Below are 22,279 nucleotides of genomic sequence, written 5' to 3' on the forward strand. Positions count from 1 at the left end.
AACCAAATGGAGGCATGAATTTCTTACGGATTTGTCAAAATACAATCAGCAGACCTGTGGTCACATGAAGCAGAGCACAGGCTCGCTTGAATAGTTTATAAAGCCTTAGTGGCTCTCATAGCTTCACTCTTCATTGCTGTATCAGAAGATGAAACTACATATGTTTCCTGTGATTTGGGGTTTGGCAGCAAATGCATTACACAGGACAATGAATGTATGTAGCCTTTGTATGTATTTCTAAGCATTTGCTGGGAACTGGAAGGTCATTTGCTCAGGTAAATTACAAATCCTCTGGAAGAAAGAAAAAATACCTGTGATTTCTGTCAGATTTCTTAGCAAACTGCACCTTTTTTTCATATTTCCTGTGTTTGACAACCAGAATGCAAAACTCCACTGTGTCAGTATGACTGAAGGCCAGAAGATCAAACAATAATTATCCATAATGCTGCAAAAGCATAAAAAATGGTCTCTGACCTTTGCAATAGGCCATGCTGCACAGACAAATTTGCTAAACTTACTTAAGCACTCAACTCTAATATTCTTCTGCGCAGATGTAATTTGCACGAGCTTTTGTTCTGCATGACCATGGGCTAGAGGATGGTGGCCAAAAAATGTCATTAGTGCAACCACAGTTTATTAGTCATATATGACTGGGCTTGTTGCAGGAATTACTGGGGAGAACTCCACAACCTGCATCATACCAAAGGTCAGACCGGTTGACCATAATGGCCTATCCTGGTTTTAAAATATATTGATCAATGTTCTTGCAGTACTTAGGCAGCAAGGATAACAATAGCCAAGCTGCCGAAGGCTAGCATTACATTCACAGAAGCACTAGAACTAGTTTTACCACAAAATAGTACACAAATCAAATATGTATTAAAAAAATAAATAAATACAGGAGGCATAGGGATGCCAGGGCCAAAAGGCTTGTGGTGAGTTTGATACTAGCACTTTTCTTTCCCTTTATAAAAAGCTCTGGAAGGAAGGCAAAAATATTTTAAGCATCAAAGAGACTGATGAATAGGGATGCCAGGATATTCAAATACACTTAGAGACAGTATTGTCAGGAGTTGTTTTCCGAGCTATGATACTAAAGATAGTAGGAACCAGCAAAGAAAAGAACACTGTAAAAATGCAAATCTGCTAAATGTTGAATCTATTAATCCATAGCACACTTTCTTCTGAATCATACTTACTCAGATGTACAGGCAATGAAAAGTATTTATAATATTTGCATAATTTCAAACACCCAGTTCATAAATTATTTATTGGTTGTGGTCAAATGAATGTTAGCGCTTTCATAATTATCTTTTGTGTGAAAGGTTGCACAGTTTACAGAGACATTTCAATGGCAACTGAAGATCTGTGAGTTCCTTTAATATTATAGAGAAGAAATGGCAGCTAATTGTAGAGTTGCTACACATTTGCTCTTGAAAAGTGGCAAAGCTAAAAGGATTACATTTAATTTGAATTTATTTTTAAAAGAATACTTATTTTCATGTACAGTCCTAGTAACTCACATAAGGCTTCTGTGCTGAGCATTCAGGAATAGTCAAAAAAGGAGAATAAGCTTGCAAGAGTAATTTTTCTAACATTACAGACCTGCTGGAAGTTTTTCAGTGAAAAGAGGCCATATGTTTATCATGTTCTGCTATATTAACAATTATTTAGGCTGAATTCTAAATAAGTGAAATATTTTCTGCAGGAGGACTACGAATGTGTAGTCTTTTAGCATCCTCAGGAATAGCGGGGCCCCTGTTCCTTGCAGGATGGATAGTCCTGGTGTAAGAGAAGGGATGGAGAAGGACATCCAGCAGTCAGAGTGCATTTGAACAGAGAAATGGTTAACAGCTAACGGGCATCGAGCAGAGGCACAGAGCTGGTGGGCACCTCCAAAGCTGCTGTTGGGATCTCCTGTCTCACAGCTATACATGGATTGGTCACACTTCTGTGTTACTACTAGTTGTTAATTTGGGTGAACGTGCATATATCAAATGAGCTGATGCTTTTAAATGCTTATTTCTAATTATGAACACATAAATAAAGGTGTAAATTTTAGAAACTTTCTTGATTTCCTTCAAGTGAATGCTGAGACTTTGATTTAATCCAATGCACCGAATGTTGAAATCTTTGGTGTATGCCTTAATCTCCCCCTTATTCTGACAGGAAGAAAGATAAAAAAAGAGAGAATTTCCTGAAATTTGCTAGCAATAGGGGATTAAAGTGGTTAATTTAATACTCTAAAGAATAACGATCATACTAAGAAAGGCTATTTCTATTATATAATGGGAGAAGACCTCATATAATGTAAAGAAATTGTAAGTGAAGAGGAAGTAATGAGCCTTACTTTCACAGTACAGTAAATGGAAATATAAAGCTAAAATCACCATACATGGCTAATGAACAGGCGACAGTAAATTCCAGGTACAACACTTTCATTAAAAGCACTGCTCAAATCATCCATAACCCACCACACCACTGCAAGCCAAAGAGGAAGGACAGAACCTGACGACCGCTTGGGGAGCCTTCCAGCCTGAAACTCAGCCCAACTCTGATTTTGGCTAGTTCATGGAAGTCAATGCGAATGAGACTCTAGTTCTGGTGCCTTTTGGAATAATACACCCAGATGCCAGTGAGCCTTCACAGAAAGTGGCTTGGGAGCCAACACACAAGCATAAAATATAAAGTAGAACAGAAATCTGAATTAAGTATATGAATTCCTGTATGTAGACAGGGAATATGCTTTTCCACTTCAGTTTTTATGGACTATTTCCTAACTATATCAGATTTGTAGAGCTGACTCATAATGTCATGTGCTGTGGTAAGTTAGACACAGTTAACTCGCGCAATAAGAGAGCTCACTTACTGCTAGCATGTAATACGTTGAGTTTATTCTAAGAGGCAAACTGCTTGTAGGTAGATGGCATATTTTTTTAAAACTTTATTTGACAAGATTATATAAAGTTCTTGGTTAAATAGCTTGGCATTTTTGAAAAAGTTCAAAATCACATATAATTTCTTGGAAACAATTCAAAATACTTCGAAATTACATTTAGTATCAGAATACACATGCCACGTGTCCTTTTATATGCAATAGATTTTATGTACTTTACACCAAATTGTACAATTAATTTGGACACATTTGGCGGGAAATAAGTTTTTGTATGTATGGGAATTGATTAAGTAATGCTATGAATGTGGCAGTTGAGTCAGACCTTTGTAAATGAATTAGGAAGGTTCCCTCTACTTTCCTGTAGGAGAAAGCAAAGTTATTTAATATTTTATGAGTGTGAGTGTTTTAAACAGTTTGGAATGGTAAAACCACTCATCAGAGTCTGTGTGAACATTGTGGTGCGTCATAGCAATGGATTTGCTGTCAAAAGGGAATTGAGCAGAAGTTTTCTTTGCTACCACTTGCACTTAAGAGCATAATGACTCATGCAACTGGCTTAACCAGATTTGTAAATTTTCATAGAGAGATTCTGGAACATTTATTTCAACTCAGAACATCAATATGTGCATCTCTTATATTTGGGAAGACTTGTTAACTGGGAGATCCTAAAAGATTTGGAGAAAGGTCTTTATCTTCTCTTTTCCCCAGCTGAAAATGTCAGGGATGGAGTAAATAGAAATTGTCAGTTTTCCATTCCTGAAAGCCTCTGTCTAAAGGGAAATCCACTGGCGTCTGGGAGAAAGGCATCTTGGTGAGGACATGGAGAGAGAGTACAGCTGGAAAAATGCTATGGTATCAGCTAAATCCTGCTTAAGATTTCATTTTCACCAGTGATTGAACAGGATGTTCTGATTAATGGAGCAAAATAAAAAGAATCACCTAAGCCCAAGAGATGGAAAACAGTTTCCTATGGAAAAAAAAAGATTATATTATTCAAAATTTCCTTTTATTAGGTCATTTTATTCAATGGGTGGAAATAAAACTCCCTAATAGAGAGGAACAATGGGAGATATTAACTACAATAGAATCAGTGTGGAGGGGATTAGGATATGGAGAAGCCAAGGAAGGAAACGCTGCAGTCCTAAATAGCCACCAAATACTCTGTTTGAGAAAACAATCAGAATGACCACCTGCATATTTTCATTTAAAGCCACTGGGATTTTAAAAATTAAAAGAGAAAAATGGTTATTTTAGAGTTTTCCAGTTGTTTTTTTTTTTTTTTTTTGAGGAAAGAGGTGGCCTGTCTTTTAGAAAGGAATAAAAATTTCCTAAGAATGAGCAAAACTTTAACATGGAAAAAAAAAAATCTCTGCCCATAAGTACTTTCAAAGTGTTTTTCGTGTTTGTCCAAATATCTTGGAATGAAACCTAGAAATGTTGCTCAGCTTCATTCTTCACTGCCGTGCAAATGCTACCACCCGTCTTTACTTGGCATTTTCCCAACAAAAGACACATACTCCTCTGAACACATTTGACTGAAAATGAAGAGGAAACTGTAGTTCAAAGCTAATTACATCTCGCTAGATCTTCTTTTCTCAGTCATTCATTTCTGCTCACACATGCTACTGCTTAGCAGTCCGCACTGTTCTCGGCCTTCAGCAGAGCCATCCTCATCTCTTCCTGCCGTTAGCTCACACCATAAAAATACACACAAGCAGAAAACAGCAATTAACAACTTTAAGCTTTCTTTACTGCACAAATCAATCAGTAATGGCTGGCATGACTGGCAGCATAAAGTATGTTCTTCATTCCAGCCTTTGAAATGAAAACTATTTTCTTCAGAAACTTCCAGCTTTAGTGGAGTAGATTAGAGAGGCCAAACAGATTAAAGAGTGCAAAAGCCTAGTTCAGAAGCAATGTATGACAACGTATTATGCTTCCTCCAGACTGGTCCAGATTGGTTTAGGTGGTTGATCTGGCAGTCAGAAATACTGTAGCCCTGGAAGAAAACCATGTGTTTGTGGGTGATTGTGTTTTTCTCTTGTACTTTGAGAGCTGTATTGACTTACTTTTCCAGCTGACCACACCATATGAGTCTTGAATAACATGGTACCATTATATGTCATTCGGTGACTACCCACATCACAGTCTGTATGTGGGGGAATTATCCTTGGTCGGTAACCCCTCCAGTTCCCATCAATGATTTGAAGTTAAGACATCAATTATATTCAAAAGCTACCCACAACAGGGTGTGCAATACATTTCATGTGTGCACATTTCATATGTGCTTTCAGCTTGCTTTGGTACACCTGACCACTGGTTACTGAGCAGGCACCTTACTTCTCATGTCAGGTTAATCACGTGATCAAAATATGCGAATATTTCTGAGATATCCCTTTCCTCCATAATTAATTAAGTTGCAGACTCTAAGTTACTGTACATCAGATCTCCAAAACCTTCTGTAACACTGCTTGCTGTATTACCATGGCTTTGAGCCTCATGTAATCAGGGATAACAATGCCATATCAGTGTGGATGCTGTGCTTATAAATTCACAGAGCTTTTTCACTGTTTTTAAGTTCCTCCCCTTGTTTGTAAGACCTAACTGCTGATGGAGTCCCAGGTCAAAGAGCATACTCCTGAAACACAATGTTGTAATACAAGCAGGACAAGAATATCTGATACTTGAACAGCACTTCAAAGATGCACACTTCTGGGCATTACTGTTATTCACCAAAATAAGTATTTGATGAAGATGGGGAAATGAGGAAAGCTGAATGTGGAATTAGAAGGTTGTGAAATATTATCGATATAACTACATTTGTCTTTCCCCTGTTTTAATGGCTTTGGGGTCAAGTCCTCTCTTAAGTAAGTGTCCACGACAGTAAGTGAGGAGAGAGATGAATTTAAGTAAAGGTGCACTCATCTACATATCAGATCAATTGCAGGAAGATTGTTTTCATTCTTACAATGAAATTTTTTCCATAAATCTTCATTTTCTTCTAATTCCTTAAGTCCACTGAGATACTGCTTTAATTATTCTGCCCTTGGCCATTACTGATCCATTAAACAGTGCCTAACCAGTTTTAAAGATGATATAAGCTTGTGGCTTCTTAAGTAGGATATACTACAGCCTGATCCAAAAGTCAATGAAGCTGAAGAGAGACTCCCACTACCTTCAGAGGAGATTGAATGGGGCATTTCACAGGAAATAAAAGCTGAACGGGAAATCCTAAGTGTGATCCTCACTGTGCTATGGTTTCTAGGCTCTAACCAAGCAACCAAATTAGAGATTGCAAGAATATCCCTGTGAGATCAGGGAACTCATTACAGTAGCCAGCCAGTTAACCTTCACCTTCTGCATCAGTAAAAAAGGGTGCATTATGAAATCCTCTGAGCCCACTGAGGGCAGATATGAGCAGCAAATGGGCTCAGAGAACCAATGCCTTGCAACCAACTCCTTTACAATGTCCCTGCTCATGCCAGACCTTTGCACATTCTTCACTGAACCTCTTTTATAAGGACTTATGTTTTTACAGCAAAATGTTTTGATCCAACAGTTTCATGCACTGGACAGCAATCCACCTGTTGGCCATGCACATTTATTCTTGGTGGACCAAACCTGGCTTCCCATCACAGCCTGATATATCACCTCTTCTGTGTATGTCAAACTAAAAATAGTATGGCCTAAAATACTATAGAAGACTGTTTAGTGTTAAACAGCTTATTTTCTTAAGCAATACAAAATAAGTATTTGCTCATATTTGATCACTTGCCACTTTAATTTGGACTCTGACTTTGAATACAGCTTTCCTGTTTTTCTGACTTCTTTGCTGATACCTGTATTATCCTGTGGTTCAGATAAAATTCCTGAGCATCTGAAACAAGAGAATAGATTTTTATGTGCTACTTCTAATTTTTATATGGGTTACATTTCTTGCTCATTTTTGGAGTCCTATTAATGGCTTTTGAGGGGTCTGGCAAAAACATACTGAAAGTGCTGAGCATCCAAGATGCCATTATCTTAAATTAATAAATGTAACTGTTACTGATTTAGATGATTCTTTTTTCATCCTGTGTCCTAAAGGCAGTTGGAGTCCCAGCTTGCTCTGTGCTAGGTAAGAATTGCATTTCTGACTCTAGAGAAATAAGAAGAGAGAAAGCTGTAAGCAGTGAATGCAGGGAAATGAACATGTTTCTTTTTGTGAAGGCATGTAGCTGAAGTCTTTTAACTGAATTGAACCCCAAAAAGAAAAGGATGAAAAACTACTTTATCAAAGCTGAATAGCTCAGTCCTTCAAAAGCTAATATCCAGACTGGCCCCAGTATAATTTATAGCACTGCTGTGTTAGTATGAGGATGTAGAACCTGAGTACCTGTTGGGGTACCTTCATAGGCTCCTGCTATTCACTTCTCCACCAGCATCTACCCAGCTCCAGCTTGAGTCCTTTTCCAACTGGAGATCCTCTGATGCCCTTTGGCATGGGGAGGGATACAAAAGTATGTCCACAAGAAGAAAGAATATCACCTCAGATCATGTCGACATCCCCAAGCTTGCCTGCTTGAGTGAACAGCAGTGTAGCCATGGCAACATGGATTTCTCTTTAAATTTGCCATCTGAGGATTTACCCACCACTTCAGGCAAGCTTTGAAGCTGATGTTCATGTTGCCACCCAGTACACCATGGTCAATATCTGAGAAGCTGCCTGGGAGGCAGTTAGACATATCTGCACAACATGCTGATGTGGCTGGGAGGACAATGTTAAGATACTCCACTTAGAATATAGAAACAGAGGATGAAAAGTGAGATCTCTTCCTGCGTGAAGCACACACACGAATTCTGTTGCTGGTTTTATCTTGTGAGAATTGTAAATCTGGAACCCATTTAGTATTGCACAGAAATCTTTTCAATGAGAAGTTGAAAGCACAGTGTTACCATAGCCCACTATCCATGTTTTCCCTATAAACAATTGGAGCTGATAGTTGGAAAATGCTGGGACTCATATTTCTCATCAAAGAGGGCAGAACCTTGTGAGTGCTGAAAACATAACCTGGGTCTGTGCTCTGCAAAATGTCAACTCCAACTCAAGCAAGAAGTTTCCAGGCCATATCAGTGTATGGAAGAAGACATCTCTGTGTCAGGAAGACTTCAAACTATGGTAGCAAATGGCATTCCTTTGCTATGCTGGCTGCTCTCCATCTTATGTGTATGAGAACTGAAGTCCCTCTTGAAGTGACACCCCTCAGAAGAGGACAGGATGCTACATCATCACTTAAGTAATTGCCATCCAACCTAAGGACACCTGGGCTTTCACACCATGTTCTGGTTTCAGGACATTTCCAATGGTTAAATAATTCCTCCATTTTTTGCACAGATTCAACAGTGGCGAGAACTGTGAGAACAGAAACAAGAAATTTCTTGGCACTAAAAATCCTGCTGCATGGAAATCAAATTCCTAGTGCCAGAGGTTTACTTTACTGTAAATAACTGATGAATAACCCTAAAATATAGAGGGATTTAAATTAATTATTTCAGATTTATGCAGGAATTACTGGATAAGGTTCTCTCGTGTGTTACAGTCAAACAGAGTAATCATAATAGTCCATACCTGGCTTTAAACTTATAGACCTTGAAGATATTCATGGGCCAGTATCAGGCACATAAGCAAGTATAAATTCAAAGCACATGTTTGTTTTTGTCCAGCTTGAGGCGTATTGCTCTGTGGGGTTATAGGTCTCCAGACCCACTCTTCCTCACCCTGTAGCTAGTGATGAAGACCGTCTCAAGAGATGCAAGGTCAAGAAAGGGTATCACCATCCAACTGAGTGATGTTTTCACATTTCCTGTAAAATACATGCAGTTAGAACATTGCAGAAAATATCTTGTTTCTGTTTTGGTAGATTTACCAAGCCTCCAAAATGTTCAGATGACATATTTTAGACTTCACAGTTCTGAAACTGATGTGCTGCTTCTGAACTATAGCTAAGAGATCTGCAGTCTAACAGTTATGTTATCCATAATGCCTGATTGCTTTGTTATAAGCACAGCATTCAGTCCCTTATTTCTTAGACATTTTTGTATTCAGACACGGAGTGGGCTGAGCATTGTTTGTAGGGATTACGAAAAAAATTATTTGGAATTTTTTTTTTCTTTAGCTCTAAAATGAACTTGTGGTAAGTATGACACTCATCAATGTACATGTTTTAGGTTTTGATTAAACTGCATCAAGGATACATCTTTCTCGTGCAACTGATCTGATCCTTACCTGTGCAAACTGACAGAGAAATCAAAGCTACAGTTTTCATCACTCTATCATCTTTAATGAAGCTGCTTTTTGTTCCCGACAGTCCCGTGCCACCCTGTGAAGTTAGGAGCATTACCTCCTGAGGTGACATACCATGCATGAAAAAAACCCACAACAAAGAACTGCACGGAGTAACTGATAAGGAGGTGTCAGCAGCAGAGAAGAATTTCAAGGGCTTGGATTTGGTGTTCAGCTTTGGTCTCATCTCTAGTCAGAAGCAAATAATTCAATATCAACAATGCCTGTAGACCAAAAACATCTTGAGATATAATTCATTGCTTAATGATTTCACCAGAAATTGTCTGAGGATTTTTTTTCTCTTGTAGTATATTACTACAAGTATTAGTAGCAGCATTAATAGTAGTACAATATATTGTGTTTTGTACTGAAAATTCTAAACCATTCTCAGACACCAATGAGGCAGGTTTCAATCAAAAAGTATAAATGATTGTAGGTCTCAAAGTTCACTTCTTTGATTGTCTTCTGCATATCAGATAATATGAATTATGTTATGTGTACAGAGGGCTGAATGCAAAATGACATGTATTCTCATAAAGGCATGAATTTGACTAAAGCATTTGATGTTCGCAGCTTACTAGTGAAATAGCGAAATTAAGAAGTTAAATGCATTTTCATTATTGTATTTCACCTTGTACCCATTCTGGAGAAGGTGAGAATGGCATGAAGTAGGAAGCTATGTAAACGTTCTTAAGATACATTTATCTGTAATTACCTTGAAATATGAAGATCGAGCCAAGGAACATATAATTTAAAACCAATGATGGCTTCTTTTACTGAAGCAAAAAATAATGTATTGCCTTCCCAGATGTGCTGGAATGGCATTTTGTGCATCAGCAGCAGAAAAAAGAAGGGACAGCCAAATAAAAGAAAAAGTAGAAGTCCTAGAATAAGAACAAATCTCAGAATAAATTTCTAGAAAAATAATAAATTTGGAGCAGCCTGAGGGCTGCTCTGACTCATGTTATCTGCATTAGTCCCCCTGACTTGAGATGCTGAAGCACAGTACCACTTTCTTTCTGTCCGAACCCATCCCAAACAAGCCTGTGGTCAATGGGAGCCACAGGTTGTATTGCTACTCTCTCTGCAGGCACCAAATTAGCATCATTTCTTCAATCCCAGATTTCACACAGTGATTACTCTTGGTAAAAAAATGGCTATAATGGACTGACACCCTCATTTTTTCTCTCATACGTCTCTCTATTAACTGTGATAAACAGCAGGGGGATTTTAAAAATTAAGCACTCTTTAGTAACTAGAATATTAAATGATTCTAATCATACTCTTTTTATGTGATTATTTTCTCTAATTCCTCTTTTTTCCTCTAAGACTACTAATTTCCAGATTTAAAACGATTTTGGACCAGACCCAAATTATTTAGAGTATTTGCTACAGCATTCATGTTGTATTTTCTTTTCTTAAAAGTTACAGTTGATGTTGTATTAATGTATTGTTACTTAAAAAAATGCTGCCTTTTAAATGTCGTGTATCTCTTGGCTATGTTTTGGTGCTGGCTAATGGTAGCGCCATGACTGCCTCAAACAGTGAGGTCAACTTCAGATCAACAGAAATATAGTGGCTTAAGCTGGCCTCAGACAAACTCTATGGCTTCTGCTCCTGCCTCTGTTCTAGAAAAAGTATAAGCTGAAAAAATTTTCTGTCCTCATATATTCCTTGAGTCCTTTGTTGAGTCTGACAAAGATAACACTAACTCTGTAGTATTGTGAAGCAATGTATTGTTTTAAAGCAATAAATGCCCCCTGCCCAACAAAAATACTTTTACTCTTGTTACTTAATTTTTTTATGACATATATCTTGTTCTTATGGGCTTTCATTGAATTCCTTTGTATAACCCAAACCTCCCATTGCCTTTAGCAGGAGGTGTGGGTGTTATTTCACTGTGGTAAGGGATGGTACCTGACTCATTTCTGCAGGATTTGTGTTGATGAAGATGTACTTCAGTGCTACTTGGAGTGTAGAGGCAGTTCTTTGTGACACCAGAAATATTTCAGCTCCTCAGCCAGTACTTCCTAGGACCTGACATAGGAAGTTTGCTAAGTTTTCATAACTACTAAACCAACCAACCAGCCAACCAACTAACTAACCAACCAACCAACCAACCAATCGATGTGCAAGCACATAAAGAGAAAATCTTAATAACAGTTGGCAAGACTGAAAATGCCTGTTTCCCTCTTCAGTGGTTAACACTTGCAACAGTCTGAGTAAGGGGCTTCATTGCTTCTTGCTGCCTGCATAATGGTAGCATTTGGGAGAACCGTAACAAACTTAGTCTGTCTCTTTTCTATTTTTATCAACAATAATTGTGATAATTCCACAAGAATTTCCATTTCTACGTGGTACTCAGAGTGTCCAGTAAACACCAAAATTTAATGTGTGAACATTGGGGTTTATTAAAGAATGCACAATACAAGAAATATTTCATGAACATCAACTCTCTTTCTGCTAATGGTTTAATGTGACATCCTTCACTAATTATCTCTTTAATGTGACAGATGAATGGCAAATGATTCTTTATGCATATTCAGAGCTCCTTGAATTATATTGGTTAGTTGTAATTGGCAAATAAGTCTCATGGCATGGTTTCTGTCCCTTACTGGCTAAAGACATTTGCTATTAAGTATTCTTACAAACATCTTTGATACTCAGATTCAACAGTCACATTCACTTGACTTTAAATACCTTTTTCTGGAATAAGTTTGACTGTCATATAGCATACGTTTAAAGGAGGAAAAGCCCATGTTAAAAAGACGTTCACTATCATTTACTTGTGCTTATGTAATGCAAAGCACACTTTTGGACAGACTTATCCAAAGTCCATCAAAATCATTAAAATTCGTCTAGTTAACTGCATACTCATTTGGGTAATTTTTTAATATCACTTCTACCACACCAATGGCAAACTTATTTAGCCTCTGTTTAGAGAATGAGGGTAAAGTTACTCTACAGGAAAGATACTATATTTTAGCTGATGGCAACGTGAAGATTCCATCCCAATCTTGTAAGACCATGCACAGCTGTTTGTTTTATTAGTATAGTTAATTCAAGTTGCCTATTGTACAGATAACATTTACCAAAGTCTCCTTCATTGCTTTCCAGCTGAATTAAAATTCTTATTTTAAAGTTTCATGCTACTTGATCCATAGTAACTGATTTAGAGCAAGGTTTCTATTAGAGAAAAATTTAAACATGATGTTTAGTTTGATGTAAAGTTAAATTATGTTTTTACTGCATTACTATATATGGAAAAAGCATAGATTACATCTGGCTGTAACAACTTCTGCCAGTTTTTTTTTTCTTTACATTTCCTGTCAATAGTGTGTCTAATATAGATATGAAATAGATAGATACACAGAGGGATATATAGATAGACAGAGGGATTTTGGTGAATGATGCTTGGACTCTAGTTGTCTGGAGGAAAAGAGGGTTTCTGCAAATTTAAAATTGGTATTCCCTCCATATAGCAAGGACTACAGTCTTTGGTGGCATTTTTTGAGGAGAGGGCGGCATATATATTTTTATATAATATAAACAAAAGACTTTCTGTACAATGCAACAGATTCAGAAAGGGCAAAAGCCCTTTAAAAATACAATATGTGAAACCTAAATACCGATAGAGAGCTATTTTCCATGGAAGTGATTTAAAATTTTGATGCAAAAAGTGTCATAGTTGAAAATTAAAAATCCCTTTAGGAACAAATGTAAGCAGCCCCATTTTCAGTTGGGTTGGTTTTTTTTTTTTTTTACTTTTTTTTTTTAAACCAGATCATGGACTAGACTTTGCTAAGAATTAAATGTGTATCCAAATTCCCCAAAGGAAAATGTTGATTAAATCTTCCTGACGATTAGTGGCTTGATGACAGCGGACTGTCCCCCATCATCTGTGCTGTAAATTCAGCAAGCCTTTGGGACAGCAAATAATAGGCTTTCTTTAGCACCCCCTGCAAAACCACAGGACAAAAAGGCAATTAAATCCCTAGTTCCAGATTTTGTTTAGGCTACTAGATCAACTCTGAACTTCTTAGTGTGTGAAAAAAAAGAATTAGCCTTTCATGGATTTACAGGCAAAGAGCTAAAAAAGACCCTAGAAATATATACTGTTACTAAATTCTCACATGTTGTTTGACCACAAAACAACATAGCTAAAATGAAAAACACAGTACAGCTACTAAAACACACGAAGAAAAAAAGCATAAATTCTACACTACCCTACATTAGATATTCATCAAAATACAACAATATACTGGAGAAGAGAAGACCCTTTTTTTGCTGCTGTCATCGAAGTAGAAGGCTAGATTGAAAAGAATAGTTTGCTTTTAGGGAAAAAAAAATCAAGGTTTTTCCTTTAAAAGTCCACTGAACTCAGCAGTTCGGTGTGTCCTTTAGAAAGCAGAGGAGAAAGTCTTCTTGTTGTAGCTGTTTAAACTCAAGGGTCAGATGACTGATAGAGTGCATTGTCTGGAGACTTTCACAGTTCAGGTTAATGCTATCAAACCCTTTAATTACACCAATATACAGCTGATAAGAGGCCCTAATGGCCCTTTCATATCTGTATGGTAACTAGGACGTACACCATATATGGGTGTAAGATTGATACCTATATGGCTTTGTTCTGATAACTTGACTTCCTGTCAAATGATGCATTGCAGAAGCTTCTTCCAGCTTCTCATGTCTTTTCCTTCAGTGTTTCACGCTGCTGAGAAAAGTTCCAAATATTCAGGAGTGTCTATAAGCATGAAAATATAATAAAGATCTACAGGGAATTAAGGGAAAAATGTGGCTTACTAAACCGTGCTTTTCAGCAATGTATTAATCCTTAATCCTTTGTCAACATACCTGCCAGACTGCCTAATCTTTTGTTTCACTTTTTGAAATTAGTTACAAACTATGGTACAGAAACTAATATTTCTAAGAATTTTAGCAGAAACAAGTGGTGGCTGCAATACTGTACCATTAACTGTACTGTTTACTGTGGTCATGCAATTCCTTGGTACAGGAGACTGGCCCTATGTATATATTTTATGTCAGTTATCTTGTTTTAGTTCCAGAGGAACTTGCAAAAGCAAATTCAATATGTTATTTGGATCCATTTTCCCACCTATCATCTCCTACTCAGCATTTACAGGATGTGCAAGTGGTAAACAGGAGTGCTGCACCCCACTGGGTATGTTCATATTGGGTCTGAGAAATTGTCTCTTCCACTGAGGCAGGGAATTTCACTTATAAACAGAAAAAATTGTGTGCTTTGAAAAATGGAGATGCCTCTCTGCATATCATAGATGCCACTTGTAGGTATGTGTTGTGGGGTTTGAATGCTTCTGGAAGAGAAGAAAATCAATTCTATAAGAAACACTAGTAACACTTTGCATTGCATATCACTCACAAAACCAGTGTGAAAATAGCATGTCCTGCACCTTCAGATTTCAGTCCATCAAAGCACGTTCAGCCTCTGGGTTCAACAGAGCTGCTTTTGTTACTTTAACGAGCAATACTAGTGTCCTTAAAGTTAAATGTGCGCTGAAGTGCTCCTCTGGTTAGGGTCTTACAGAAGTGTAAAAGCAGATGTGGCACAGTGAGTTGTTACCATTGTGCAAATGCAACAATTCAGAGGAAATATCCCTGTAAAGATATGTGAAATGGAAGATCTCATCCCCTGCTGAATGATTGTAAGACTTCTTGCTGGTTGGGGAAGTAGCATGCAAAGCTGCTGGCATGCACATGTAAAGTGAATTATTATTGTATTAAAAACTACTTTCCCCCAAACATTTGTTTCTCATCTGGCATCAAATAGAGTTTAATTGCAAGTTGTTTTATGTCATTTTCAAAAAGATGCACAGGAGGTTCCTAAACTTCCCATGTATACACATCTCATTATATCTCAGTAGGGTTTGTGTTTGTACCACCTGCTCACAATTGGGAACACTTACCCTAATATCTCTGTAACAATTTTAGCACTGGGCTCCTTTTGACAATGCAGTTGTAATCTTCATTACATGGTTATGTAAGGCATTTCCAGAGGGTTATGTTAAGAGAAGAAATATGTGAATTCCAATATTTTCTTTGATTTAAGAAAATACAGCCCAACAATTTTTCTATTTTTATCTAATGAGCAAAAGAAATAAAGTTATCAGGTTCAAATCTGAATTACAGTTGGTTACCAGCTGTTTACAAAACTCAACAACAGAAGCATAAAAAACCCAGGTTATATATATGGATAAAATATCAGCTTTCATGGTCTGGCTGCCTCTTTCATGAATATTTTCTGGTGCTAATATGAGAGGGGTATAGGCTTTGTATTTTTAAGACAGTTTTGGATACTATGTATGTTATATTATTCCAGGATTTATGTCTGTTTAGCCCATTTACAGTGTATTGCCAGGATTACTTGTTTGCCTGTGGGCCAGAAGAGTGAGTTAAATCCCACATCAGGATTTGGGCTCAGATCCACTGCTAATATTGCAGTGTAATACTAGGAGAGCTGCGCTGTTAGAAGAGCTGTGCCTTGGCTAAGATGTTGAACAAAGGTATCTCCTGCTTGGTTCCAATGGCCAACCAAGTGGCAGTTAAGGACTTCCGAGCCCTTTGCACGAGGAGAGTCTGTCTGGATCTGTGGACACTCAACAACATCAGATTGACAAGACCCCCTGCAACATTAATTCTGTTTCATACACACTGATCAGAGAAGCTGCCTGGTGGAAAAATAAGGCATTATAGTGCAACCAAAGCCTATATTATAATGCACATGCATACGTTGATAATGAACATGACACTTCTCTTTCTCCCTCTCCCAGTTTCTTACTATAGGGAACCTGCCTGTGGGTGTTTCCCTTCTTTCCCCTTCCCAAAACCAGGGGTGTAGCAGCAGCATAGAGAGGTGAGAGCTGAATCCAGAACAGTTTCTGGGATTTGTCTATACAGAGCACAAAAGTTCTGCCTACTCTCCAAACTAGTGTTCCAGCAAAGCATCTACTAAAAGATACTTATCTGTCCAAAGCATGGTCTGAGTAGCTCTGGACCTGTTTGCTTTTGTTTTCCCACCCCAGCTAGAGCATCCAGGCCATATCTATGCTTTTCCATTGCAGCATGTAGTGCTGCTGCTACTGCTCTGGCGGCGGTAGAGGTCCGGACTTTGATGAGCATATTCATGTACAGTTATTCTTTTGACAGGCTGCCCAAATTTTCTTGAGGAAAGCAAACCACAGCAGATATTTATATCTCAGATATTTATATCTGGGACAAAGGCTCTTCTCCAGCCCAGAGGGTTTCTCCTTGCCAAACTCCAAACACTTGTTTCCAAAAGAGGTGTTAAAACTTCTCAAACTTCTCGGGAAATCTTGCAAGTATCTTTCATAATGGGAAGCATTAAACAACCAAAGTGCAGGAACTGTGACTGGCTGCCCCAATTGCAAGCCCATTAATCACCAGCTTGTCCCAGACAGAGCACTCTTCAGTCTCCAAACAAGAGACAGTCTTGAAAGTCTCAAAAGTTCCTGTGGAAGGCAGATGCATTACCCATGTTCATACAGCTTGGAGAAACTGAAATAAAAATATAGGGTAACACTACATTTTATTTATTTTGTAGGTGATGCAATTCTTTGAGTTGCTTTGTAGATGCCTCAAATATTTTTTTGGTAAGAAACACGTTTTTGAGACAGGATTGCATCCTGGAGCAGCTCCCTTGCAGACTACTCCTACGGCTGTTGCAGTCCACTGGGATTGCAATGGCAGCTATGGATTTGTTTGCACTGAGTCAGGAATATTTGTGCAGTTTTGATAGGTTTTCGGCAAACTCTAGCAACTCAAAATGAGTTTCCAATCCAGCTTTCTCCACACAGCTGTCAACTGTTTCATGAGCTGATTTACAAACCAGTGCTGTGCTGTGTCCAGAAAGCACCACAAAATCCTCTCTAGCAAGGTCTTGTGCTGATCGAGGCTTTTCTTCAGCTTTGCTGGATGACTCTAACATAAAAATGTGTATTCCCACTAAAAGCATTTTCTCTTATTGGATCATCACTGTTAGAGAAAAAAAAAATTGCCAAGGTTCACTGAAATTAGTTTATTCTCTGTGTCATTTTATCAGCCCTCCTTATTACTGTCACCAGTTATCTGCATGGACCATGTGTTTGTTTTTTTCTCTCCCCACCACCCACTTGATACCGGAGCTGTTACCTATCACCCTTCCTCAAGTGAGGCGTAAGTGGCTGCTGCTCTGCAACCAGCTGGCAGCGATCAGAAAAGAAATGCAATAGTCCTCCGGGTGGAAACTATTCTGGTCATCCCACCTCAGAGGTGCTGTTTGAATTAAAGTTCTATATGTTCACTGTCATCTGTAAAAATTCTTGGTGATGTAGGAGAAACATATTGTTAATTAATTGCAGTCCAAAACACATGTCAATCAAATGCATTTGCGGTTAGTAATCTTTCCTGATAATCACTTTCTCAAACAACACCCTGGTCCATCTGAATTATGTCTAAATTAATCTAAGCAAATCTGTACATTTTCTTTTAACCTAAAGTAGCAGTAGCCTGTGTTTGTCTGTACACAGACAGATAAACTATCTTAGACAACTAAAGAATCACTTGAGATTTTTCACTAACTAAATCAAAGTTTTTGACTTTGAAAAAGTGTGAATAACTTTTTTACCAACATTGTTTTTTAAAATGTCATGTGTTGTTGTACCTATCTGGATGATTGAAAAATACAAAATTAGCATTATATGGGGTGATCCTTATAGTACCCCTCATCTGAAAAGACAGAAGACGTTTTTAAAATTACAAGAAAAAGCTTATGTTGGTGATTACAGAAATGGGTACTAGAGAACTTTCAGAAGAATGAGATAATTGTTCTGTGAGCTGTGATGTATTTCAGCATAGAAATTCTGGATTTCCAAAATTCATCTTCTGGCTACTAACGATTCACCCATTACTAACTATATGGGCCCAAAATGAACAGTGAATGAGCCCCTGGACAAAGTGCAAGTTCTTAGCTAGTCTTTACTAATGCCAAAAAAACTGTTGAATGCAGGGCTTTTAGCCCTGAAATGATTAAAATAATTATTATAAGCTGAGAAACATATATAACTAAGTTACCTGTTACCTGGACATCAGTCCCAACCTTAATTTAAGTAAATAAATGTAGTGCTTCACTGACGTAGAGCTGCAAATTTTTCTATATAGATGATCCATACCCCACAATGCTACCTGTAAAACCCTCCCTTTCATTGAAAGTGTCTTATATACAATTCATACAGAATGACTAAGAAATAACCTCTGCATCTATGAAAAGTAAAACTGAGTAAATCAGACCTCGTTAAAAATAATAAATACAGGCAAAGACAATATGGCATTTTGGGCATAGATTTCTTCAACTTTTCAATTATAACTATGGATTAAGCCCAGTCAACTTAGAACATGCTCTCTTTCTCATGGTCTAGATGGGCTTGTGGGCTTATAAATCAGTCTCTGAAGACAGCAGACTCAGCATTTGTCTAAAGTTAAATATTCTTAACTTGAGGATCTAGTTTATCCAAACTAGAAAAACAAATTGTATTTGACTTCAGGACCAATATGGCAGAAATCCCAGAGCTCTCCACCCATATGGTAGGAACATATGTGTTCACTCCAGCTACACTCCCTTATTCTGACTCCACTCGGAAACAACTCCCTTTTCCCCATTCGCTCTCTTCTGGACTGAGCCAAAGCCTATTAAAGTCTTTAGGAATGATTTCACTGATTTCAACAAGCTCTGGATGGTGCCTTCCAGCTTCCAGTTGTTTCTGTCATCATTGTTATAATGACCAGCAGCAGCTTGATATTCCTCCCATTAACATCTTCAGGAGATGGCTATTCCAGCTTGTCCAGACTCCAAAAATGGATTTCTAGAGCACTTTTCAACTTACAAACCTTCTTGCTCATGATATCAAATACTGGCAGTGGGTTCATTTGTTTGAAAATCCGCATGTAATTTTGGCTTAACTCCTTTCTTATGTACATTCAGTGATGCAAAGAGGAGAAGACTCCCCACTGGTATAGATGAATGACATACTTTGGCTGGGATGCCAGTGGCCATGTACTGTAACACAGCGCACACTGCAGCAGTGGTCCCCTAATTTCTGGCTCCCTCCGTGACTATATGTAGTAGGAGCATTGCTACAGGACAGGTCTGGTCCTGCAAAGTAATAGCTCAAAAATCCCTCCTTCACTCAAATCTGCTAATAGTGACTGAAGACAGCTAAAATACAGGTGTCATACACCATGCAGAGGAAAGAGTTTCTGCAGCTGGAGGAGGACTGTTAAGAAACACACACTCCTGGTCCTAGAAACCTCAGTTACAGGGTCAGTATCAAGAGCTTCTGCAAGATCTCAGCAACTTTGCTGGGCTGTACAGGACTATGTTGTGCTCAGTGGGTAGTCTTCCTTCACCCACAGAGAAAAGGATTTCATCTGTACTTTGTGTCTATACTATGGAGCTGTATGTCAATATGCCCTGACAAATTAGTAGGTGGAACATTTCATTAAGCAGTGTATTCAAAGATAATGAACTCTCTTTTTTCCGCTTAAACAAATGATCCCAGTGAGTCTTCCTCCACAGTTCCTTCTAATGATGTAGTACTTAGTCTTAATACAAAAACAAAACAAGAAATTTCATACTTGTCTGTAAGTGTCTTCTTGGCTGTCTAACATAGTGATGACTTTTGCAAAAGCTGTTGCCTCTTTTACTGGCACAAAATGTCCAAATTGTCCAGCTCACCTTTGCAAATACACTTTGCTAGCAGGAACCTGAGTGGCAGCTGCATGGCAAATGATGGTGAGAAATGCTAAGTCACTGAGGTAGCTCACAAAACCACACTGCAACAAGAGGAAACTTCCCTATAGCATTTACAGCAATGTTATTAGAGCAGTTTCTGTTTCCAGAGGAAAAGGGACAGAATCTGCAAATGCGATTAAAAATATTTTTTTCCATGTTGTGTATTTCAAAGATTTGGTACCTGGGCTTTGGATTTCTCTTTTTTTAATAAAAAGCTTAATATTTCCGTAACTCACATTTGGAATGATTCCTGGGTTTTGGAAGCAAATTATTAAAATTGAGCATATGGAGGTCTTAAAGTAGAACCTTATGGGAGGGGGGAAAAAAACAGTTGATCAAGACTATTTTGTAGCATCTTAAACTAAAATAAAATGCTGCAAAATCCTGGTGAGATAAGATTTGTTCTCTGTGGAGCTCTCTTCCATCCTCCATTTTCAAGTTTATTTCACGAAGTAAGCTGAAGATTACATTGGAACTAAATTCTCCAACCTTCAAACAAGCATTTTCATACCATTTGCAAATTTTTATGTTTTCACTATATTATTCTAGAATATGGAAGATTTAGCTATTTTTGTATTATATTCAGAGAAGCCTACAATGAAAGTGATATATATAAATTATTTTTATATCTTTTACCTTCCCATAAGACTAAGGATATGATGTTGAACATTAGTAGCCAAACAACCAGCTGCGTGGACCTTATCTCAGCCCATAAACGACAGCTATTAATTTTAAGTGTTGTGCGCTTGGACGACTATAAAGGATTATGTGCTAGGCATCAGGGCCAGTTCCTCAAGCTTTTTAGGCATGCTCAGGTCCCAGTGTGCTCTGAGGATAATTGCATTGCAAACGCTTCCTCTAAGCATATGTTCTAGGTTTTTTTTTTTTGCAAGCTGTGAACATGCACTGATCAAATGCTGTGTGACAGTATCAATATTGTTAAGCACAGGCAAAAAACCAATAGCCTCCAAGGTCTGAATAAATGCTCTCCTCTCCAAGCCCAGTTTATGTTCATTCTGGGTCTTCCATGAAAATGTTAATTGCCTTCATTGCAGGTTTGTCTACTCCAAGTCAGGAACTTCAAATCCACCATGATGTTCTCAATATAGCTTGTTCTATCTGCACTTCAGTAGGCTCACATATGATTTACTAAACATGAATGGTCTTTGCAACGAATAAAGTTTCTGAGGAAAAAAAGGAAAGGCTAGGTATATTGGCAATAGATTTACAAACTTTGTCCTTTAGAGTCCCATTTTTCATCTACATGCAGATTCTTAGGTGATGCAACATGTATCAAACCCTTTGAGTTAACACCCACTCTATCAGTGATCCTGATCTATGATGGAAAACTTTGTGCTGCACTGCTATTATCAGACTAATGTGGCAAAATGTTTCTATGAGAGACAGAAATACTGCAGGCCACAGCGTAAGCTGCTTCTGATATGTGTGACTCCTTCAACTTCATTGGATCTAGAGAAGTGTGGATGAACAGAAAACCTAGATGATGTCTCAAAAACCCCTCCATATTCTGTTAGAGAGGGGAGAGTCCTGAATTCTTTGTCCACCCTAATTTCCATGTGAAGTCCATCTCTGTTTAAAGAGTATAGGGGGAGGTCTCTAAGATGTGTGTTAAGTGAACATTTATTTTATTTTATTGGTGACAATTGCAATGTGTGTTCTAGTCATACATTTCCCATTTCTTTAACAAAAAGTCTCATATGAAAGAAAAAATGAAATTGGCAGATAAGTGTGTCAGTATCTGATTATTCACCTATGCTCATTTATGTAACTGAGTCAAATCTTTGCAGCATTTTTAAGGGTTTAGTTGTCAGTTACACAACTGTCAGTATGTAAGCCTTGGTTAAATTTACGTTATGAATTTGTAATCCTGTGAATAATCAGATGTGCACATACATTTGTGTTGTAGGACATAAATGCAATTCCCTCCCCTCCTCAAGAGTTCTTTGTGACATCTTTCCAATTTTAATTGATATCACAGCAATCAAAGAAAGACCACAGTGAATCAGCAGTGTTGACAATGTGCCAGGGTGTTTAGAAAATAGGCATAGCTAAGATAGAAGAACATGTCAAAATACATTTTGAACATATTGGAATATGTTATGAAATAAAATGTGTTTACCTTTTTGAATGATGGTGTTGGGTACTGCTGGCGACGCTGAGGAGGAGGAGGGGGTGGGTGATGGAGCCCTAGAACTGGACCACATTCCTGCTTTGT

Source organism: Nipponia nippon, unplaced genomic scaffold, assembly GCF_047370975.1.
Source record: "Nipponia nippon isolate SJK-2023a ecotype South Korea unplaced genomic scaffold, ASM4737097v1 scaffold_24, whole genome shotgun sequence".
NCBI classification, from domain to species: Eukaryota; Metazoa; Chordata; class Aves; order Pelecaniformes; family Threskiornithidae; genus Nipponia; species Nipponia nippon.